The sequence below is a fragment of the Plectropomus leopardus genome, chromosome 6 (assembly GCF_008729295.1).
Source record: "Plectropomus leopardus isolate mb chromosome 6, YSFRI_Pleo_2.0, whole genome shotgun sequence".
In the NCBI taxonomy this organism is placed as follows: domain Eukaryota; kingdom Metazoa; phylum Chordata; class Actinopteri; order Perciformes; family Serranidae; genus Plectropomus; species Plectropomus leopardus.
The window spans coordinates 989,444-1,007,375 of NC_056468.1; the positions used below are offsets into that span (position 1 = coordinate 989,444).

The 17,932-nt window shown below is 41.4% G+C and overlaps 1 pseudogene; it reads left to right on the forward strand.

Annotated features, from left to right (window-relative positions):
* Window positions 1-251: 251 nt before the first annotated feature.
* On the forward strand, window positions 252-2,069 carry LOC121943981 (annotated as a pseudogene).
* The last annotated feature ends 15,863 nt before the right edge of the window (window positions 2,070-17,932 follow it).

Below are 17,932 nucleotides of genomic sequence, written 5' to 3' on the forward strand. Positions count from 1 at the left end.
TTTATAATCTATTTTGTAAATCACATATGTCAAAGTCAAGGCCCATGAATTATCTATGGATGATATTTGATTAGTATTAGAACCGACCGCAGGCCGCAGCCGCCCACTGGTGTTTTGCACGCACTAATACTACATTCCCCACAATGCAACGGTAGCCCGCGAACTCACTGCAGCGCAGCAAGCGGCCTCAGCTTCATTATTCATCAGCAGTCAGAGCAGATGTCGACTTTCAGCTACCCCCCTCCCAAAAAATGGCTAAACGGAAGGTGGACGCTGAGAACAGGGGGTTTCAAGCCAGGTGGGAGGCAGAGTACATGTTCACGGAGGTAAAAGGCAAACCTGTGTGTCTTCTGTGTGGAGAAAGTTTGGCTGTAATGAAAGAATATAATTTAAGAAGGCGCCATGAAACGTCTAAGAAACACACAGACAAAGACAAGAATATGGACACGGAACAAAGGCTACAGAAGGTGGAAGAATTGAAACGAGGTCTTAAGTCCCGGCAGGCTCTTTTCACAAAAGCCAAATCACAAAGCCAGGCTGCTGTCAAGGCTAGTTTTATTGTGGCAGAAGAGGTCGCAAAATCAGCCCGGCCATTTACAGAGGGAGAGTTTATCAAAAACTGTATGCTTAAAGTTTGTGACGCAGTGTGCCCAGACAAAAGGCAGCTATTTTCAAACGTGAGCATGAGCAGAAACACCGTTGCTGAACGTGTAGACCAGCTTTCCACCAATCGAAAAGAACTGCTTGTGGAAAAGGGAAAAGATTTCATCGCATATTCCCTTGCTGTGGATGAGAGCACCGACACAACTGACATTGCCCAGCTGTCAATTTTCATCCGTGCAGTGGACTCCAGCCTGAGCATAACAGAAGTTTTTGGCATTACGTCCTATGAATGGCACAACTACAGGACAAGATCTGTATGAAGAGGTATCCAGATGTGTAAATGAGATGGGGCTGCCTTGGGAAAAACTCGTGGGATTGACAACAGACGGAGCACCCGCCATGTGTGGACACAGGAGTGGATTGGTGGCAAGGATGCGTGAGAGGATGCAGGAGGAAAACGTCACAGATAAGCTGACAGCTTATCACTGTATAATACACCAGAAGTCGTTGTGTGGCAAAGCCTTGAAAATGGAACATGTAATGAGCACCATAACGCGAGCAGTTAACTTCATCAAAGCCAAAGGTTTAATTACCGCCAGTTCAAGGCATTTCTGGGCGAGTTAGATACAGAGTATGGTGACTTGCCCTATCACACAGATGTGCGATGGCTAAGCCAGGGAAAGGTGCTGCAAAGATGTTTCGAGCTGCGTGAGGAGATCTGTCCTGTTCATGGAAAGCAAAGGGAAAGACACAACAGAGCTCCGAGATGAAACGTTTCTGTGTGAAATAGCGTTTCTGTGCGACATCACGAGCCATCTGAATGTGATGAACCTGCAGCTGCAGGGACGGGGGCGTGTCATCTCTGATATGTACAGTACAGTGAAGGCGTTCAAAACCAAGCTGAGTCTGTGGGAGACGCAGATGCGGAAAGAAAACTTGAGCCACTTTCCCAGCTGCCAGACCATGAAAGAGAAGCTCTCTACCGCTGTGTTCCCGAGTGCACAGTTTGCTGATAAACTCAACAGACTTGCCGCCGACTTCCGACGCCGATTTGCTGACTTTGAAGCCCAAAAAAGCAGGTTTGAACTGCTCGGCAATCCTTTTGCAGTTGACGTGGAAAGCGCACCACCAAACCTACAAATGGAGTTGATTGAGCTCCAGTGCAATGACACACTGAAGGAAAAATATGAGAGAATGGGTGCTGCTGAGTTTGCACGTTTCATCACAATGCCCCAGCTGCGCATCCAAGCTGCTCAGACGCTCTCTATGTTTGGCAGCACATACCTGTGTGAACAACTGTTCTCTTTGATGAAGCTAAACAAAACATCACACAGGAGCCGTCTTACTGATAAACACCTCCACTCAGTCCTGAGGATTTCCTCAGCTCAGAGCCTGACCCTGAACATGATGAACTTGTACAAAAGACGAGACACCACCAAGTATCAGGCTCAGCCTCAGACAAGTGAGCATCACAGAGCATTAACGTATTTTTAGTTTATAATTCAGTTAAATTTTTACATTTGTTTCTACAAGACATGTGATTTTTCTATGAAGGAAGAATTGTTTTGTCTGTGTGCCATAGATTTTTGTATTTTATTTTATTGTATTTTATTTATTTATTTATATTTATTTTTCAGTTAATGGACTCAGGGAAAATTGCAGATAAGAGCCATGAGAAAGAATATAACTGATTTGATTTATTTTTTTTATTTTCTCATTTTACTATTTGAAAGCAGTAATTGGTAGGATCATAGAGCAGCACAATATTGCATTTTCAGTTTATAGTGCATGCAATTTCATTTATGCATTTATCTTGATATTAAGGAACATATTTTGTTTTTGAAGGACATTTACTTTTTTGCTGTTTGCCTATTGAAAATGTTTTCCCTTGAAATTACTGACAGAGCCATAAGAAAATATTGCTTTATTCATTTAATGTACAGGACATGTGATTTATCTTTGAAGGAAGTTTGTTTTTGTCTGTGTGCCTGTTGAAAAATGTTTTCACTTGAAATTACTGACAGAGCCATAAAAAATATTGGATTATTCATTTAATCATTAAATAATATACACTGTATTAGGTCTTGGTTCAACAGGCTATGTGCAATCATTTCAATATGTTTTAATAAACATTGAACCAGTCCGGCCCTCGGCTTGTAGCAAATTTGTTTTTTTTGGCCCTCTGTGTATTTGACTTTGACATCCCTGTTGTAAATCAAGCACACCCCTTCCCAGCAGATGTGCTCGGCCCCCCTGGTCAGTTGAAAACAGTGTTGCCATTTTGGCAATTTCTGGGGGAGCAGTGGGGGGAAACGCAGCTGATTGGTGACTGAGCCTGAGTGACAGGAATGACATGCAAATGTCTAAAATGCATTTATTTTGTGATGGTGACTGTCTTTTTCCATTATGCTTCTCTTATGACTTCACACTATAATGTTTGCCAAAGTAAATAAATATCGTCTCTAAGTACTGAGTGCTCTCAGTTTCACAAATTACATTTTTTTTTAAAAAATGACTAGAGTTTAAAAACCCTCTAATGGGCTTCAGGGATTTAATTAGTAATGTGTGTGTGTATGTGTGTGTCAAACTTTATTCACATATATCATACTATATTATATACTTCACACCTGAGGACCTTTGGCAGTGTAGGTAGACAAATGCAGTTATATTTCAGTACTGATCATGCTGCATGTCATAGGTACTTTTTCAGTAGTAACGTGTTCAGAGTAATGCTTGTGGATATTTATATCTTTTCAAATAATCCAACATTTTCAAGCTTTTAAACCTTTCCTGGTTTCTCACACAGCTGTTGCAGCAAAAGCAGCATGTCTGCACGCGATATTCAGTGGTGCTGAATGAAATATTTTAGATCATTTATTAGCCTAAGAAAAAGTATTAATGGTGGGGACCCTTCTGTGCAGAGTTTGCATGTGCTCCCCGTGTCTGCGTGGGTTCTCTTCGGGGTCTCCGGCTTCCTCCCACAGTCCAAAGACATGCAGCTCAGGTTGATTGGTGACTCTAAATTGACCTTAGGTGTGACTGTGAGTGTGTATGGTTGTCTGTCTATATGTGTCGGCCCTGCGATAGTCTGGCGACCTGTCCAGGGTTCCGCCTTCCGCCCAATGACAGCTGGGATTGGCTCCAGCCCCCCCGCGACCCTTACGAGGACAAGCGGTTACAGAAAAAAGTATTAATACCACACTGTAAATATACTCTGTTACAAGTAAATGCCACACATTGAAAATGCCAGGTATCTAAAGTAAAAGTATGTAAGTATCAGAAGAAAAATGTACTTAAAGTATTTAAAGTTAAAGTACCAAATGCAAAAGAAAAGTAACCTGTGACTGTTTTGCCATCACATATTACTCAGGCATTAACGTAAAATATTTCACAGGAATTTACTGTTGTAATTGGTTGAGGCGTAGCTAAGTATTTTTGAACTTTTTCTTATGGGACTGCAACTCATGAATATTTTTATTATAGATTAATCTGCTGATTATTTCTCTGGTAAACGATTGATTATTTGGTGTTGTAACTATAGTGAAAACTGAGAAATGGCATCACAATGCCAAGCCCAAAGTGACACCTTCAGCAGTGTTTTGTCCGGCCAGCAGTTCAAACCTCAACATTATTACAAATAAAATCAAGATAAAAAGAAGAGGAAGAGGCAGAAAATTCTAACATTTGTGAGCTGGAACCAGGAATTGTTTTTACATAAAAATGACTTTGACTATAAAGATAGTTAATAACAATTTTCTGTTGGCTATCTTATTGATTTTTTTGACTAATAGCGGGAGCTACTTGTATTAACATATTTTATAAACTCTTCATGTGTCTTAATTGGATAAATCTTGAATTGTAAATTAACTAAAGCAGAGCGTAAAAAGAACATTATTTCCATCTAAAATGTAATGTAGTACAAGTCTAAAGTTGCTTAAGAAGAAAAGCTCAAGTATTTTAAATCTCAACCTAAAGTAATAACCTCAGACATTTTCATTATGAGTCTTTAGAGTCACTATCTGTCCACAAATGAGCTGACACAAACTTAAATGAATGTATGGCCCACTGATCAAAGTACAGCATTATTTTTATATTTGTAGTTTTATTAACTGGATGTCAGGGCAATATTTGCTGAAAAAATGCTGTATTAAGTTACTGCTAATGCAAACCGATCATTTCAATTGACTTTTATCATGAAGTGGTCGCAGAAAAGGCAATGTGTTAGTAAGTGAGATTAGCACAGCTGCTACTACTGTGGTCTTTTTCAGCATTTTCTGACAGTGCATCAGTTTCACTTCTTGCAGGAAGTGGTGGAACAGTCAGCAGCCAAAGCGAGCTGCTCACACCTGCGCTGCTGTCTGCACAATCAGGCTGTGTGCAGCACTAAACCAGGTCATGCTTGCTCACAGAATGATGGAAAATTCCCAATTATTGTCTGACCTTATTAAAACAACAACAGTTTATTTTGCTGCCCCAGAACTTTGTGACTTGTACAGTTAAACTGCATTTGCTATTACCGCCAGTAACTACAGGTGTCGCCAAATCAACCAGGACTGAAATCTTTGAGACTGACCTTTTAAATACAGTATCTTGAGAACATGGATTTAGTTGCAGTTCTACCATTGGTGTTCAGGTGCATTAATGAATGTAGATCACCTATGTTTTAGCAGAGCTCAGGGCCCAATACACAGTCACTGTGGTAACACCTATAAAACAGCAGGAGATAGACTTTAAGCCTAAAGATGCCATGACACAGCCTATTCAGACAGCTGTGTTGATTAAAACAGTGGTGTACCTGTTCTGTCAGTCACACATCTAACAGACAACAGGGTAACATGGCCCAAACGCTGGTACAAGTAATGCTACTGTCATATATATATCAGCATATAGCACCTACTTGTCACTGAGCAGCACAGGTACATAGCATTTCCCACAGATCACCAGCTGTCACTAATACTGTTTCCCTTGTTTATAGTTTGTCTGCCAATGTCTCAAATGATTAAATAATGATCACCTGATGTTAAAGTCATCCATGTAGCGCTGATGTTTTCCTGCAGATGTTGTAGACAGACAGCTGCTGACTGTGAAGAGTAGCTGTAATCTTGATCCCTTGCTGTTGTTGTGTGTGCAGGATCCTGGCCACTGTGGGGGCGGATTTTGATCTGAGAACACTGAGAGCGGTGAGAGTCCTACGGCCGCTTAAACTGGTCTCCGGCATTCCAAGTAAGTTAACTTCACATTTGACGTTGATTTGTTAGTGTAGGGCTGGACAGATGGACGGACACAACAGACGGACTTTGATGACATCTTGAAGTAGTGAAGAAAATGTATTAGACATGACTGAAACAGAAATCATGTTTACAGACCAGGAAACGTGTGAAGGTTTTGTTCAAGTTACCTCTAGGCATGTTATGTCATATCGTTATATATGTCATATGTTAGAACATATTCTCTTCAGAGGTCTTGGTGTACGTATGTGCTTTTGATCTGTGGACAGAGACAGGCTGGCTGTCCACACTCACCAAGACGAATTTCTGGTTCCGACTTAAAGACTAACTAAAACTCCAGACTCCTTTTTTAGTTGAAAATGAATAAATATGGGTATTTAGTAGTGTTGCTGACTGATTCAGGTTCAACTCCTGACTTTTGAGTAAAAAGTATTTAAATTCTTGTCTATAAATATGCATAGTGACTGCCCTCTAAGGGTTGAAACCTACTTGCAGTCATCGCTGATTGAGCCCCTTGTCACTGCTCCATCACCCACCGACTACCCTGTGATGTTGGGGTATGAAGGGATGGGGTGGGGGTTGGGGTTTGTGGATCAGGAGATGGCATGAGTGGGTGACTGGGTGTGTTTAAGCCCCTTTCCAGTCCTGACTTTTTTCACATTCCAGCGAAAAGGCCCTCAGGTCAGAAGCGTGGGTGTTTAGTTACTCTTTAATCAATGAATGAGATTAGCATTGATCTTCTCACCTCACTCTCAGAGGAAGGGTGTGCGATATGATAATATTAGATCGTGAAGAATTAAATGTGTCTGTGATCTACCATCACGGAGAGACCGTTGAATCGTGCTGCAGTGCACATTCTAAAGTTTTTGGCCGGACTGCAGAATGTGGTCGGCTCTGGCGCAGCCTCCACCAGTCACACGGGGACGTTCATCCCTGGGTCTTAACAGAGCTGCCTGAGGGAGGATGTGTTAATGATCAGTGGGTACAGCTCCAGAGAAAGCAACTGCCCTCCGTTGCATGACTGGGTCTAACATTTAGTGTATTGTTCTGCATTTTAACATATTTCAGGTTTGCCAATTCTCATACTCCTGGCGTGTGACACAGCTCTCATCATTATTTCCTGGGGTAGACATAGTGATTTGGGGGCTGGGGGCCACAGGCACATTGGTTTTTTTTTCAACCTCTCTCTTAATTTAATATGAAATATCCCTAAAATATGTCTTCAGTGTACTCAGTAACAGTAAATAAGTCCCTGAAGGAAAAAGGTTGGGAATCACTGTACATGGTCCAGCCATATACTAGGTTTTAACCTAGTCTTGTTTTTTTATCAGCTGAAGCACTATTTGCTAGTCCATTTCATGCCTTCCCTATAGATACACCGATAAACCAATCATAGCAAACCGTCAAGTCTGTTGGAGGTCATGGATGAAAATGAAAACACCAAAGAATTTGCCCCCCCCAAAAAATTCACCATTGATAATATTTTACCTGACAAAACATATGTTTCCCATCAAAACAGTGGAAAACAAAATTTCACACACAAATTAAAATCTGTTCAAAAAGGTACTTTGGCCTAAATGTCTGTAATTATTTTTTTTAATTTTAGGGCTATATTTTTTAAATTGTGAAATTAGCCTTAAAATCCAAAATGACAAAGAATCGTGATAAAATCCTGATAGTTTACTTTAAAGAGTAACTGACCCCTAGATTTTTGGCCAAATTGTCTCTTTACTGGAAGGTAATAAACATTATCAGCATGGGCAGGGCTGGGAGGCCACCGATCATGAACACATCCTCCCTCTGCAGCTCCTCTCAGACCCGGGGATGAATGTCCCTGTGTGACCAGCGGAGGCTGTGCCAGAGCCGACCACATTCTGCAGTCCAGCCAAAAACTTTGGATGCGTCGTCTGCATGAGCATAGAACTACAACAGATAGAATATGCACTGTAGCACGATACGATTTCTCCGTGATGGTGGACACATTTAATTCTTCACAATCTAATATTGTCATATCGCACACCCCTACTCTGAGAGTGAGGTGAGACATTCAATGCCAATCTCATTCATTGATTTAAGAGTAACTAAATACCCACACTTCTGACCTGAGGGCCTTCTCGCTGGAATGTGAAAAAAGTCAGGACTGGAAGGGGGCACCCAGTCACCCACTCATGCCACCTCCTGATCCACAAACCCACATGAATGCCCATGTTAGAGATGTGCAAGTCTGACCTCAAAGGTCAGTATTGAGGCCCTTGCGGCATGTTTGGGTTTGGGGTTATTGAGCCATTTAAAGCCATTCCAATCCTTTATTTCACATCAGCTGTCATGCTGGTGTTTTCTCTGATGAAGCTTTCACACTCACCACAAGCAAGTGCAACAGAGGCCCCAGGAGCAAGATAAGAATAATTCATTAATGTAGCTTCATCTGCGCAAATGATGTACAGAAAACAGAATTTAACATTCAACAGCAAACAGTGCATTCATGGAACAAAGGTAGGGGCTGCATCGTGGGGACAAACACTGGTGAGTACTCTCTGAAAGGGACAGAGAAGACAAAGAGGGTGTGTCAATAATTAAAATAATTAACAGTTTGATAAAATAAATATGAATGATAGTGAGTGATGTGAAGGTACAATTAAGAGGAAAAAATGCAGGATCTCTCATATATAACTCTAGAAAACATGTGTAACACTAACATATTTAATAAAATGAATTTGCCTTGAAAAAATACTGGACAGTATTAAAGTGAATGGAAGAGGCCATTTTATTTACACCTTTCATTCAGCGAAAGCTTGGACCGGTGATGCCATGATCAACACCTTCATGTGATGCAGAGAGGATATACTGACTGAGTGTCAATGTGAACAGTCTGCTGGTAATGGCATGTCTAATAATTCAGTAGACAATATACAGGATATACTGATTAAGTATGTATTCAGTATGTAGTGGACTGCCTTGGCGTGGTTATTACATTTTTCCTCTGAGGAACTCCAGAGCTCAACGTCCCCTGGGCAAGTGGGGGACACGTCAAGAGACACTGTTTTACAACCCAAAACATCCAACAGAGGGTTGTTAATTAACTTAACTGATACTCCATGTAGGCATCTGCAATCACATTCTGCTTTTAAGCCACAGAAAGTGTCAGCACTTGTACAAGTACTTGGCCCTTTTCATCACAAGATGCGTGGGAGATAGGCACTCTTGAGGCCACATCCAGCATACCACAGGATGTAAGATATCTGAATGACCTCCTGGGGTCACTCAGGCACATGAAGCAACAATCATTCATTGCCCCCACTGCTGAGATGACAAAAGGCAGGACGTGTTGTAAAGTCATTATAAATCCTTGTGTTGAGACTGACATCTGACAGAATCGCTTGGATCTAGGTTGCGAGTTATGTTTAACTTAATTCCCTAATCTTTCTCTTTGTAGGTAAGAGTTTGTCTATGTACTTTGATGAAGAAGTAGGACCAACTCCCATTCTTTTATCATTTAATTTGAATGATTTAGGTAAAAGCATGTTTTATTCCCTTTTTGTGATGGAGCCCTATTGCCATCTAAGTGACCTTAATTATCATTAATCTCGTATCCAACTTTATAGTTACATCTCATTTTGCATTCATTGTATAATGTTAAAAAGTAATCCTATATCTAAGTAATCACCAAGTTTGTTAGGATCCATGGTAGAATGTTATGTTATGTGTGGTCATTTAACAGAATTGAGCAAAGGATCTTCAGAATCATGTGTTACGTTATAAATTGCCTTTAGGTCTCCTAACGTGTATTTGAAGTTACTGTGATGAGACTATAGTGGTGATGAGATACGTGAATCTATACACCACGGGTTAGATCGTGTAATTCGTCATAAAGTACAGAGAAATAAATGTCTCCTAAATTACACTAGGTCTTTTAGAAACTAATGCCAGATGTGCGATTGCTCGGTGCAAAAGTTCGCTAACTCCGCCTTCCATCCGCATCCCCAAATTGAAAGATAAAAACTGAGTGAGCTCAGCTCAGCTCTCTCTTCTCAATCTCTCTTCTCAAGTCTTCTCTCTTCATTTTTTGCTTCTCTTTGCTTCTTCAAGCCTCTTCAGGCTTCTCTTCAGTGCTTCTTTTCATTCCCTTTTACCGCGGCGCGTCTCGTGCATCCGTGCTCGCAACTTTTTCTTTTCTTCAATTTTATAAGCGGAGCCGCAACAGCTCACCAGAGCTTTGCTGAACTTTACTTTTGAAGCCATTTTCTTTTTAAATCTCTTTGACGCTTTTCTTTATAACAGTTTTTGGTCAGTACAGACACTTTCAGCGGGTCACCTCGTCTGGAAGCTCTCCCCTGGAGTGAAGTGACGACCTGGACCTCCCCCGAGAAGTCTAATCAAGTCGGCAAAAGTAGGCAGAATAACATTTTCTAGTGATCAGAGTTGATGTCGTATAGTGAAGCTTTAATGCCAAATTTCTAAATTCTAATTTACCGTTCAGCGCACATCCACGTTTTAGATGGTCACATATTTCCACCCACTATCATCCCTAATTAATCATTTACATCACCTGAACATACATCACTTAGGTTCCCTCTCATTTGTTCACTGTCCCTTATATGTCATACTATTTCCTCTATTTACTCATCGTTTTATAAGCCTTAATAAATTATTCTCATTTATCGCCAAGTCGTTGTCTGTGAATATAATTTCATAAGAGAAACAAGATCAATGTATACAGGATAAACGGTACAGATTGTGCGATTGATTAAAGTAATGATAGATAGATAGATAGATAGATAGATATACTTTATTGATATCAAAACTGAGAAATTGGGGTGTAGCAGCGCCATACAGTAAGAACAAGAGAATAAAGAGCACACATTATTAAAAGAATATAAAGGAATATGCTTTAAAAAACTAAAAAACTAAGAGACTGTACATATATACATATATACATGTGTAAAGTGTGGAAGAGTATCTGAATAAATAAAAATAAAGTCAGCAGTGTTGAGTGACATGGAGCTAAGACCGGACTTTAAAGAGCATATCAGACAGAGGTGAGTTATTGTACAGGTGGATGGCTTGTGGCAGGAAAGATTTCCTGTATCTGTCCTTTCGACAGCGAAGCTGAATCAGTCTGTTGGAGAAGGTGCTCCGCTGTCGGTCCAGTGTGCGGTGGAGGGGGTGCTCAGCATTGTTCATGATGGCGAGCAGTTTTTTAAGTGTCCTCCTCTCCACCACAGTCTCCACGGTCTCCAGCCTGAAACCCACCACAGAGCCAGCTTTCTTAATGATTTTATTAAGTCTGTTGGTGTCACTGGCTCTGATGCTGCTACCCCAACAAACAGCAGCGAAGAAGATGGCACTGGAGACAACAGACTGGTCGAAGATCTCCAACATTTTGCTGCACACATTGAAGGATCGTAGCTTCCTCAGGGAGTAGAGTCTGCTCATCCCCTTCTTGTACACAGCGTCAGTGTTAGATTTCCAGTCCAGTCTGTTATTGATCACTACACCCAGATATTTGTAGGCCTCCACCTCCTCCACAGTCTCCCCCCGGATCTGTAAAGGCTGTGAAGACGTCCTCTTCTTCCTGAAGTCGATCACCATCTCTCTGGTCTTGTTAACATTCAGCCTCAGGTCCAGACCACTCCACAAAGTTGTCCACCAGAGACCTGTACTCCCCCTCCTCTCCTTCTCTTATACACCCAACAACCACCGAGTCATCAGAAAATTTCTGCAGGTGGCATGACTCGGAGTCATACTGGAAATCAGTGGTGTATAACGTGAAGAGGAAAGGCGAGAGCACAGTCCCCTGCGGAGCTCCTGTATCACTGACCACCACATCAGACACGACACTGCCCAGACGGACAAACTGTGGCCTGCCTGTCAAGTAGTCAGTAATCCAGGAGATCACAGAGCCACTAACACCCATCCCCCGCAGCTTCTCACCCAGCAGCACTGGCTGGATGGTGTTGAAAGCACTGTGTGGCAATACTACGAGGGTTGAATTTATTTACTGATTTTTTTTGTTAGTTAATAAGTGCCCGACAACGCCACCTAGGGGAATTTCACCCCCAGGAAATACATCAGAGGGAACCACCACTCTAATATTAACAAGGTCACCCAGATTCGAGAGGCACCAGAGACTGAGGGATTCCAAAACAAGGTATCCAAAGAAAGTTTATTAACAATATGTCAAAAATTAAAAGGCTGAACAAATCTCAGGGATGATGCAAGCAATAATATAATAATAATAATACGTGGCAAAATATTACACAATCCTCCAGGGCACCTTAACAGGTTGCTTGAGTTGCAAATAAAGTGCATGTGCTAGGTAGGGGGCTGAGGGCTCACCAGGTGAGGATGACTGAGAGGGGGAGAAGGGTCCTGATGATACACACCACACGTGAAGAAAAAAAGAGAAACCGCACACCATCGACTGACACCCAGGTGCACTACTGTACAGGGAGTGAGGGGACCGCCACCGCAGGGATCAGTCACTCGCCACACCAACCCAGCAGCTCCTGTCCAAGAGAGAGAGGCAGATATTAATCAAGGCAAGAGGGCAAAAAAAACAAAACTAAACCAAAAATGCCCCGACACCACACTCTGCCGGGTCCAGGAGGTCACCACCAAGGTTGATTGTGCTTCAATTGCCGCTCACACACAGTTAACCCAATAAACCAAACAATAAAAAAAAACAAAACTTATGCAAAAAATAACTGAATAACTAAACACAAAGTCTACAGAAAACAATGATCACAAAATCCATACACAATAAAAATGAATATCTAAGGACAATACCAAAAGAAACAATAATCAACCAATGATTAAAAAGTTAACTGGCGTGGATCAGTTCTCCTAGTGCAGCTTTAAATCCTATGCTGCGTGTTACGTCCACATGATCCACACCACATACAGTGCAGGCAACACTCACGGGTCATCTGGAGGGATTTATTCCAGGCGTGCGAGACCGCGCGCACACACCGAACACACAATTATATATAAAGGGAAGAACAAAACGGAAAACAGTGGACACAAATGTAACGAGTAGAGAGCTTGCTGCGGCGAATCCGCGACAGAGCAGGTAGACGGAACAGCAGCAGCAGGACAGCGGCCCACGTCAGAGGAGGAGCCACCTGCTGTGATACAGACTAAAATTAATACGTGAATTGCAATTAGATGGATTAAAACAATCGCGCATACATACCCGTGAGTGAGGGCGCAGCGTCACAGGCAACAGGAGAGATAGCCACCAACCAACCACCTTTATAACTGCTAACAGCAAAAAGAGACCAGAATCACACAACGTGCAGCTCGACAAAGCGCATGAGACACGCCAGACACAAACGAGCCAGCCTACCTGAGGGTCTCTGCTATATAGCTTCACTTAATGCAAGTATCTGGGATATTCAAGTTGAAAAGGTACAGCTTGCTTGGGGTTTTATACTGTCTGCTTATCTATTTGTATTGCAATAACTTTGAATTTGTATTCACAGTTTAAGTTTGAGCTATAAAACAAGCTCTGGACTATTCTTCCTCTGTTAAATTTTCCTACAAATCTAATCTCCATGCTTGTAATATGTTTTGTGATGACTCTTTAGAATTACTTACAAGCAAATCATTTAAAAAAGACACCTGCCCCTTGGAGTCTGAGGATCTCGTTGTAAAGTCTTCAAGGGTAGACAGTGGGGGAAGTTTCAAATTATTATACTGTCTAGCCAGTATGAAGCTTCTTGTAGCAGCATAGAGGTGTCATTTGTCGCTGCTGGTAATGAGCGCTGCTGGTGGCCGTGATGAGGTGGGCTGGTATAAAAGCGGCATTCCTCCCACCAGTTCTTCCTTTTGCGCCTCCCTCCATCATCGCCGGCATGTCACTTCCGTGCCGGAGGTCGCTTGGCCGACAGGTATGGCTGCACGCTGCTTCACCTCGCAGGTTGTTTGTGTCTGTTTGTGTGCTTACAGCATTGGTGTTGTGTTGTGTTGTAGGGCGATTGCCTGTGCGCTGCTCCGTGCCCCGTGTAGGTGATGCTGCATTTGTTGGCCGTGGTAAACGCTGGTCGCTGCCCGGAGTCCTCTCTCTCCCTCCCTCCTCTCGTGTGTGTCTGTGTGTGTGCCGGCTGTGACCGAAAAGGTGTTAATGTAACCAGCTGATTGGGGCCGCTGCTGTTTTTGTCTCCGCTGCTGCTTGTCTCCACCGCTTCTGCTTTGCCCTGCTGCTGCTTGGCTTCCACGGCACGGCGTGAAGGCTTAATTGCTTGTTCAAACGTCCTGTGCGTGACGGCTGCTCGGCCGCACGCCACGGTCCGAAGCACAATTTTAAATATTGTATGCATGAGTGTGTGTGTGTGTGTGTAAACGTGTGGGTTACGTTCTGTTACTTTTGGATTATTTGTATGGGTTAATTTGTATTTTTTTTCTTTGGATTAACCCTGATTTTGGCTACTTATGTAATTAATTTGTTAATTAGGTTAAATTGAAAGATTTTCTATATGTAATTTGGTCATTGTTGGGTTTGGGTTTTCTTTTCTTTTCTTTAGCCTTCCTTTTTTTATGATTGGTTACATTTGTTTAAGTTCTGCTTGGGCAGCTATTGATTGATATATTTTGTTAATTATATATATTTTGTTTAAGCTTGCGACCTGCCCCTTTAATTATAATTTTTGTTAGATTCTGATTTATTATTTTTTTGTTTTGTATTGTTCTGTTGTAACCCCACTAATTTGTTTAATTTCCCTTGTTTTCAGATGCTGAAGGACGGTGGATGAAAGCAAAGTGCTAGTATAGTTGCAGTGCTGATTTTGAGATTAAAAAATCAGGTTGAAGAACGTTGTTTTGCTAACTATAGCCTGTGAAATTACTCTGAATCTTACAGACATGAAGAGGAAAGGTAGCATTTGCAATTTTTTTTCACCAAAGAGAAAGGCGACAGAAATAGAAAATGAACAATTGAGCAAGGGTGATGGAGAGGATGAGGTGGAAGGAGAGAGAAAAGACAAAGACGAGGTTGAAGGAGAGAGAACAAGGCAACAGAACAGTGATGAAATACAAGCCCTCGGTGACCAGGGACAGGAGGAGGTTGGAGAGCACCACAGTGGTGAAGAGATGGAGGAGGGAGATCTTCACCAAGATGAGGAGGCAGAAAGCGAGAAAGACGACGTACAGGGTTCAGACAGTGAAAGGGAAAGGAGAGTGCCTGATCCATCACCAACCATCTCTAGTCGAGCTGGTCCTCATGGTATGGAAATTGTTGCTGTATACTAAGTATACTAAGTTACATATATATTATAATGACAAATGACATAAACAGACATTTTGATGAAACTTCAAATGAGATTAAGTTTGTCTGTATGAGTTTGTAAATGTCAGCCCATGCCCGTATGAAGTGTGTACATACTATTTCTCATCAAACTATTAAATTCAGTATATACACATCTGTCATATGTTGCCACCCCTCAAAAATGCCTGCCCCCTTCTTGCCACCCCATAAATATTTTTCTAGATCCGCCCCTGACTGTGGAGATGAAGGACCCTGGAACTTTGTATCTTTTTTGTATGTATAAATGGTGTATGTGTGTTATGTCTTTTGTTGTCAAAAAGGAAAAACCAATAAAAAAAATATTATGAGATTAGATCAGGTAGATAGCAGCAACTAGACTGGTTTAGTGGACTGCTGTCAGCTAAAAATATGTGGCAGAAAATCTGTTACATTATGAAAGTAGGTAGCATGAAAAATTAAAAAAAGAGGAGTGAGTAACTGATAGATACACAGTATGCTCATTCCTCAGCAGTGAAGCAGAACTTTGTTCGCCTGATGAGCATTTTGCAAAGTATAAAATCAACTTTTAGTTAGTTTTTAGATTTAGTTAACGTCACTATAGTCCTACAATGGATGTTAAAGAAGTATTTCAACAATATAAAGCAAGTCTTCACACAAAACTAGGTTGTCTCCACAGTAGAAAGACACAAATACTTTTGAAACCTGTGCTACATGAGCAGAGAAAACAGAGAAAAGGGCTTTGGCACTGGCTTTTGCTCAAAAGGTAGAAACCTACAAATACCAGAATGCATCTGACTAATAAACGCACCCGCTGATGGGTGATGAAATGCAACTTTGTGTGTTCGACACAATGGTGGCTAGCTGGATCTTGTGTAACAGGTAAACAGTGAACTAAAACATGTTTCTGAAAACGCCTGAGGAGAGAAATGCTTACTACAGTTCATCTACACATACTACCCACATTGTTTTGATACAGCTGGTTGAAATCAGCTCTGTACCCCTTTAAATGTGCTTAAGCTCAACCATCATATTGAACATGTTTTCTTGTCCCGGGGAAAATCAACGAATGATAAAAGCAATTGTGTGTCTTAAAAGGGGGCTGTCAATAAAGTCAAATCAATCGGAAAAAAATCCCAAAAACCTCTTCCCCTACCTGCACCATAGGGCTTTCAGTCGCTCACTGGCTGTTTAACCCTTTGAAACCTGGAGTGACATCACTTCTCTTGTGCTTTTTGTTTAATTTTTTGTTTTTTTGTTTTTTGCTCTCATAGTTCACTGACACGGTTTAATTTGACTGTGGTATGTTGCACTGTAATAAACATATGATGCATTATTATTTATCAAAGTATCCAGCGTGATGTAAGAATTAAAAGCTTCATCGTAAACAAACTTCAGGTAAATTTAGGTACATTGTGCTGATAACAGCCAACCTGACTTCAACTTCTGCTGTGTTAATCATTTTTCTTGGGAAAAACTGTTTTGAGTAGGCATACTTCTCCTTATAGCTGCCAACAGCCTGCCAACATTTCCAGTTAGAGAAAGGTTGAAAATAAGGCAATATGCCTGTGGCCCCAGGCCCCCAAAACATTACATCTGCCCCTGGTAATAATAATGAGAGCTCAGCACGAGCAGCTGCAAAGTAGTTTGTAGGAGTCTGAAGAAATCACTTTCCCACGCTGAATATTTAGCTGTTTGTTTATGTAGCCACTTTGGTGTTGTGAGGAGAGGCTCTGCTCTGTTTGACTGTCTCTCTGTCTGCTCAGCTGTTTGATCTGTGATAATGAAATGCCACGAAAACACATACAACTCGGTCTTCAAACACTCAGCTGTATTTTAGAGTCATAGTCGTTTACTGAATTACATGATTGTTCAACACCTCTGCTGTCACAGCTTGTTTTGCCATGAGATTTTTCTCGGTGTCCTGAGAACGTGAGACAGAGCTAAAAGCGTGGGACTCAAGCCAGATGCGTGAGTCGGCATCCCCAGAGGGGAAACAATTAACAGAATTTTTAAATAACCGACATGGGCAAGATTACGTTGGTTAGAGGTTCTGAATGTGGGTTCCGATTGATTTTGGATATCAATTGCCCAGCCCTACTCTGAACCCTGAGAAAATTGGTGCAGTTCCTTCAGAAACATGGGAAAAGAGGCAAGAAACAATTTGGTAAGAAATGTTAAAAAATATTTTAAAATAAAGGTAGGGAGAAATGTTTGATGGGAAAAAGAAAAAAGCCAGGGAAAATTATTCCTGCTATATTTACAATTACCAAATTCTAAATTATGTTACAGAAAATGATTTTGACTTTTTAGCGCTGTTTTCCAGGTCATTTCCTTGTTTGTTTCCCTTTCTTTCTTTACTTCTTCTAATTTTCAGGTAATTTTCCTCTACTTTTTTCAAAACTAATTCCTTGTTAATATTTGTGTGATTTCTTCTTAAACTACTCACTGCCTTCTCTACATATTTTTTAAGGAAATTAAGCCAATTTGCTGAGGTTTCAGAGGGTTAGAACAGCAATCCAGGGCAGCTCACCAGGTAGAGCATACACTCCATGTACTACAGGCTGAGTCCTTGATACTGACCCTGGTGCATGTAAGCAAGAAAGAAGCCAAAGCAGCAGCAGAGAAGCTGTGTGTCTGTAGGCAGGCAGAGCTCCAGAAAGCTCCATGTCCACAGAGGCGACACTCTGCTCTCAGCTGCTAAGCTGATTGAAAAACATGACCTCAATGTGTTTGTCCACTGCGGGGTTTAGTGTTTAGTGAACTGAACAAAAAGGAAGTGTAGTATTGCCTTTTGCCCAAAAGGCAGAATACCTACAACTATCAGAATGTACTGCACCAC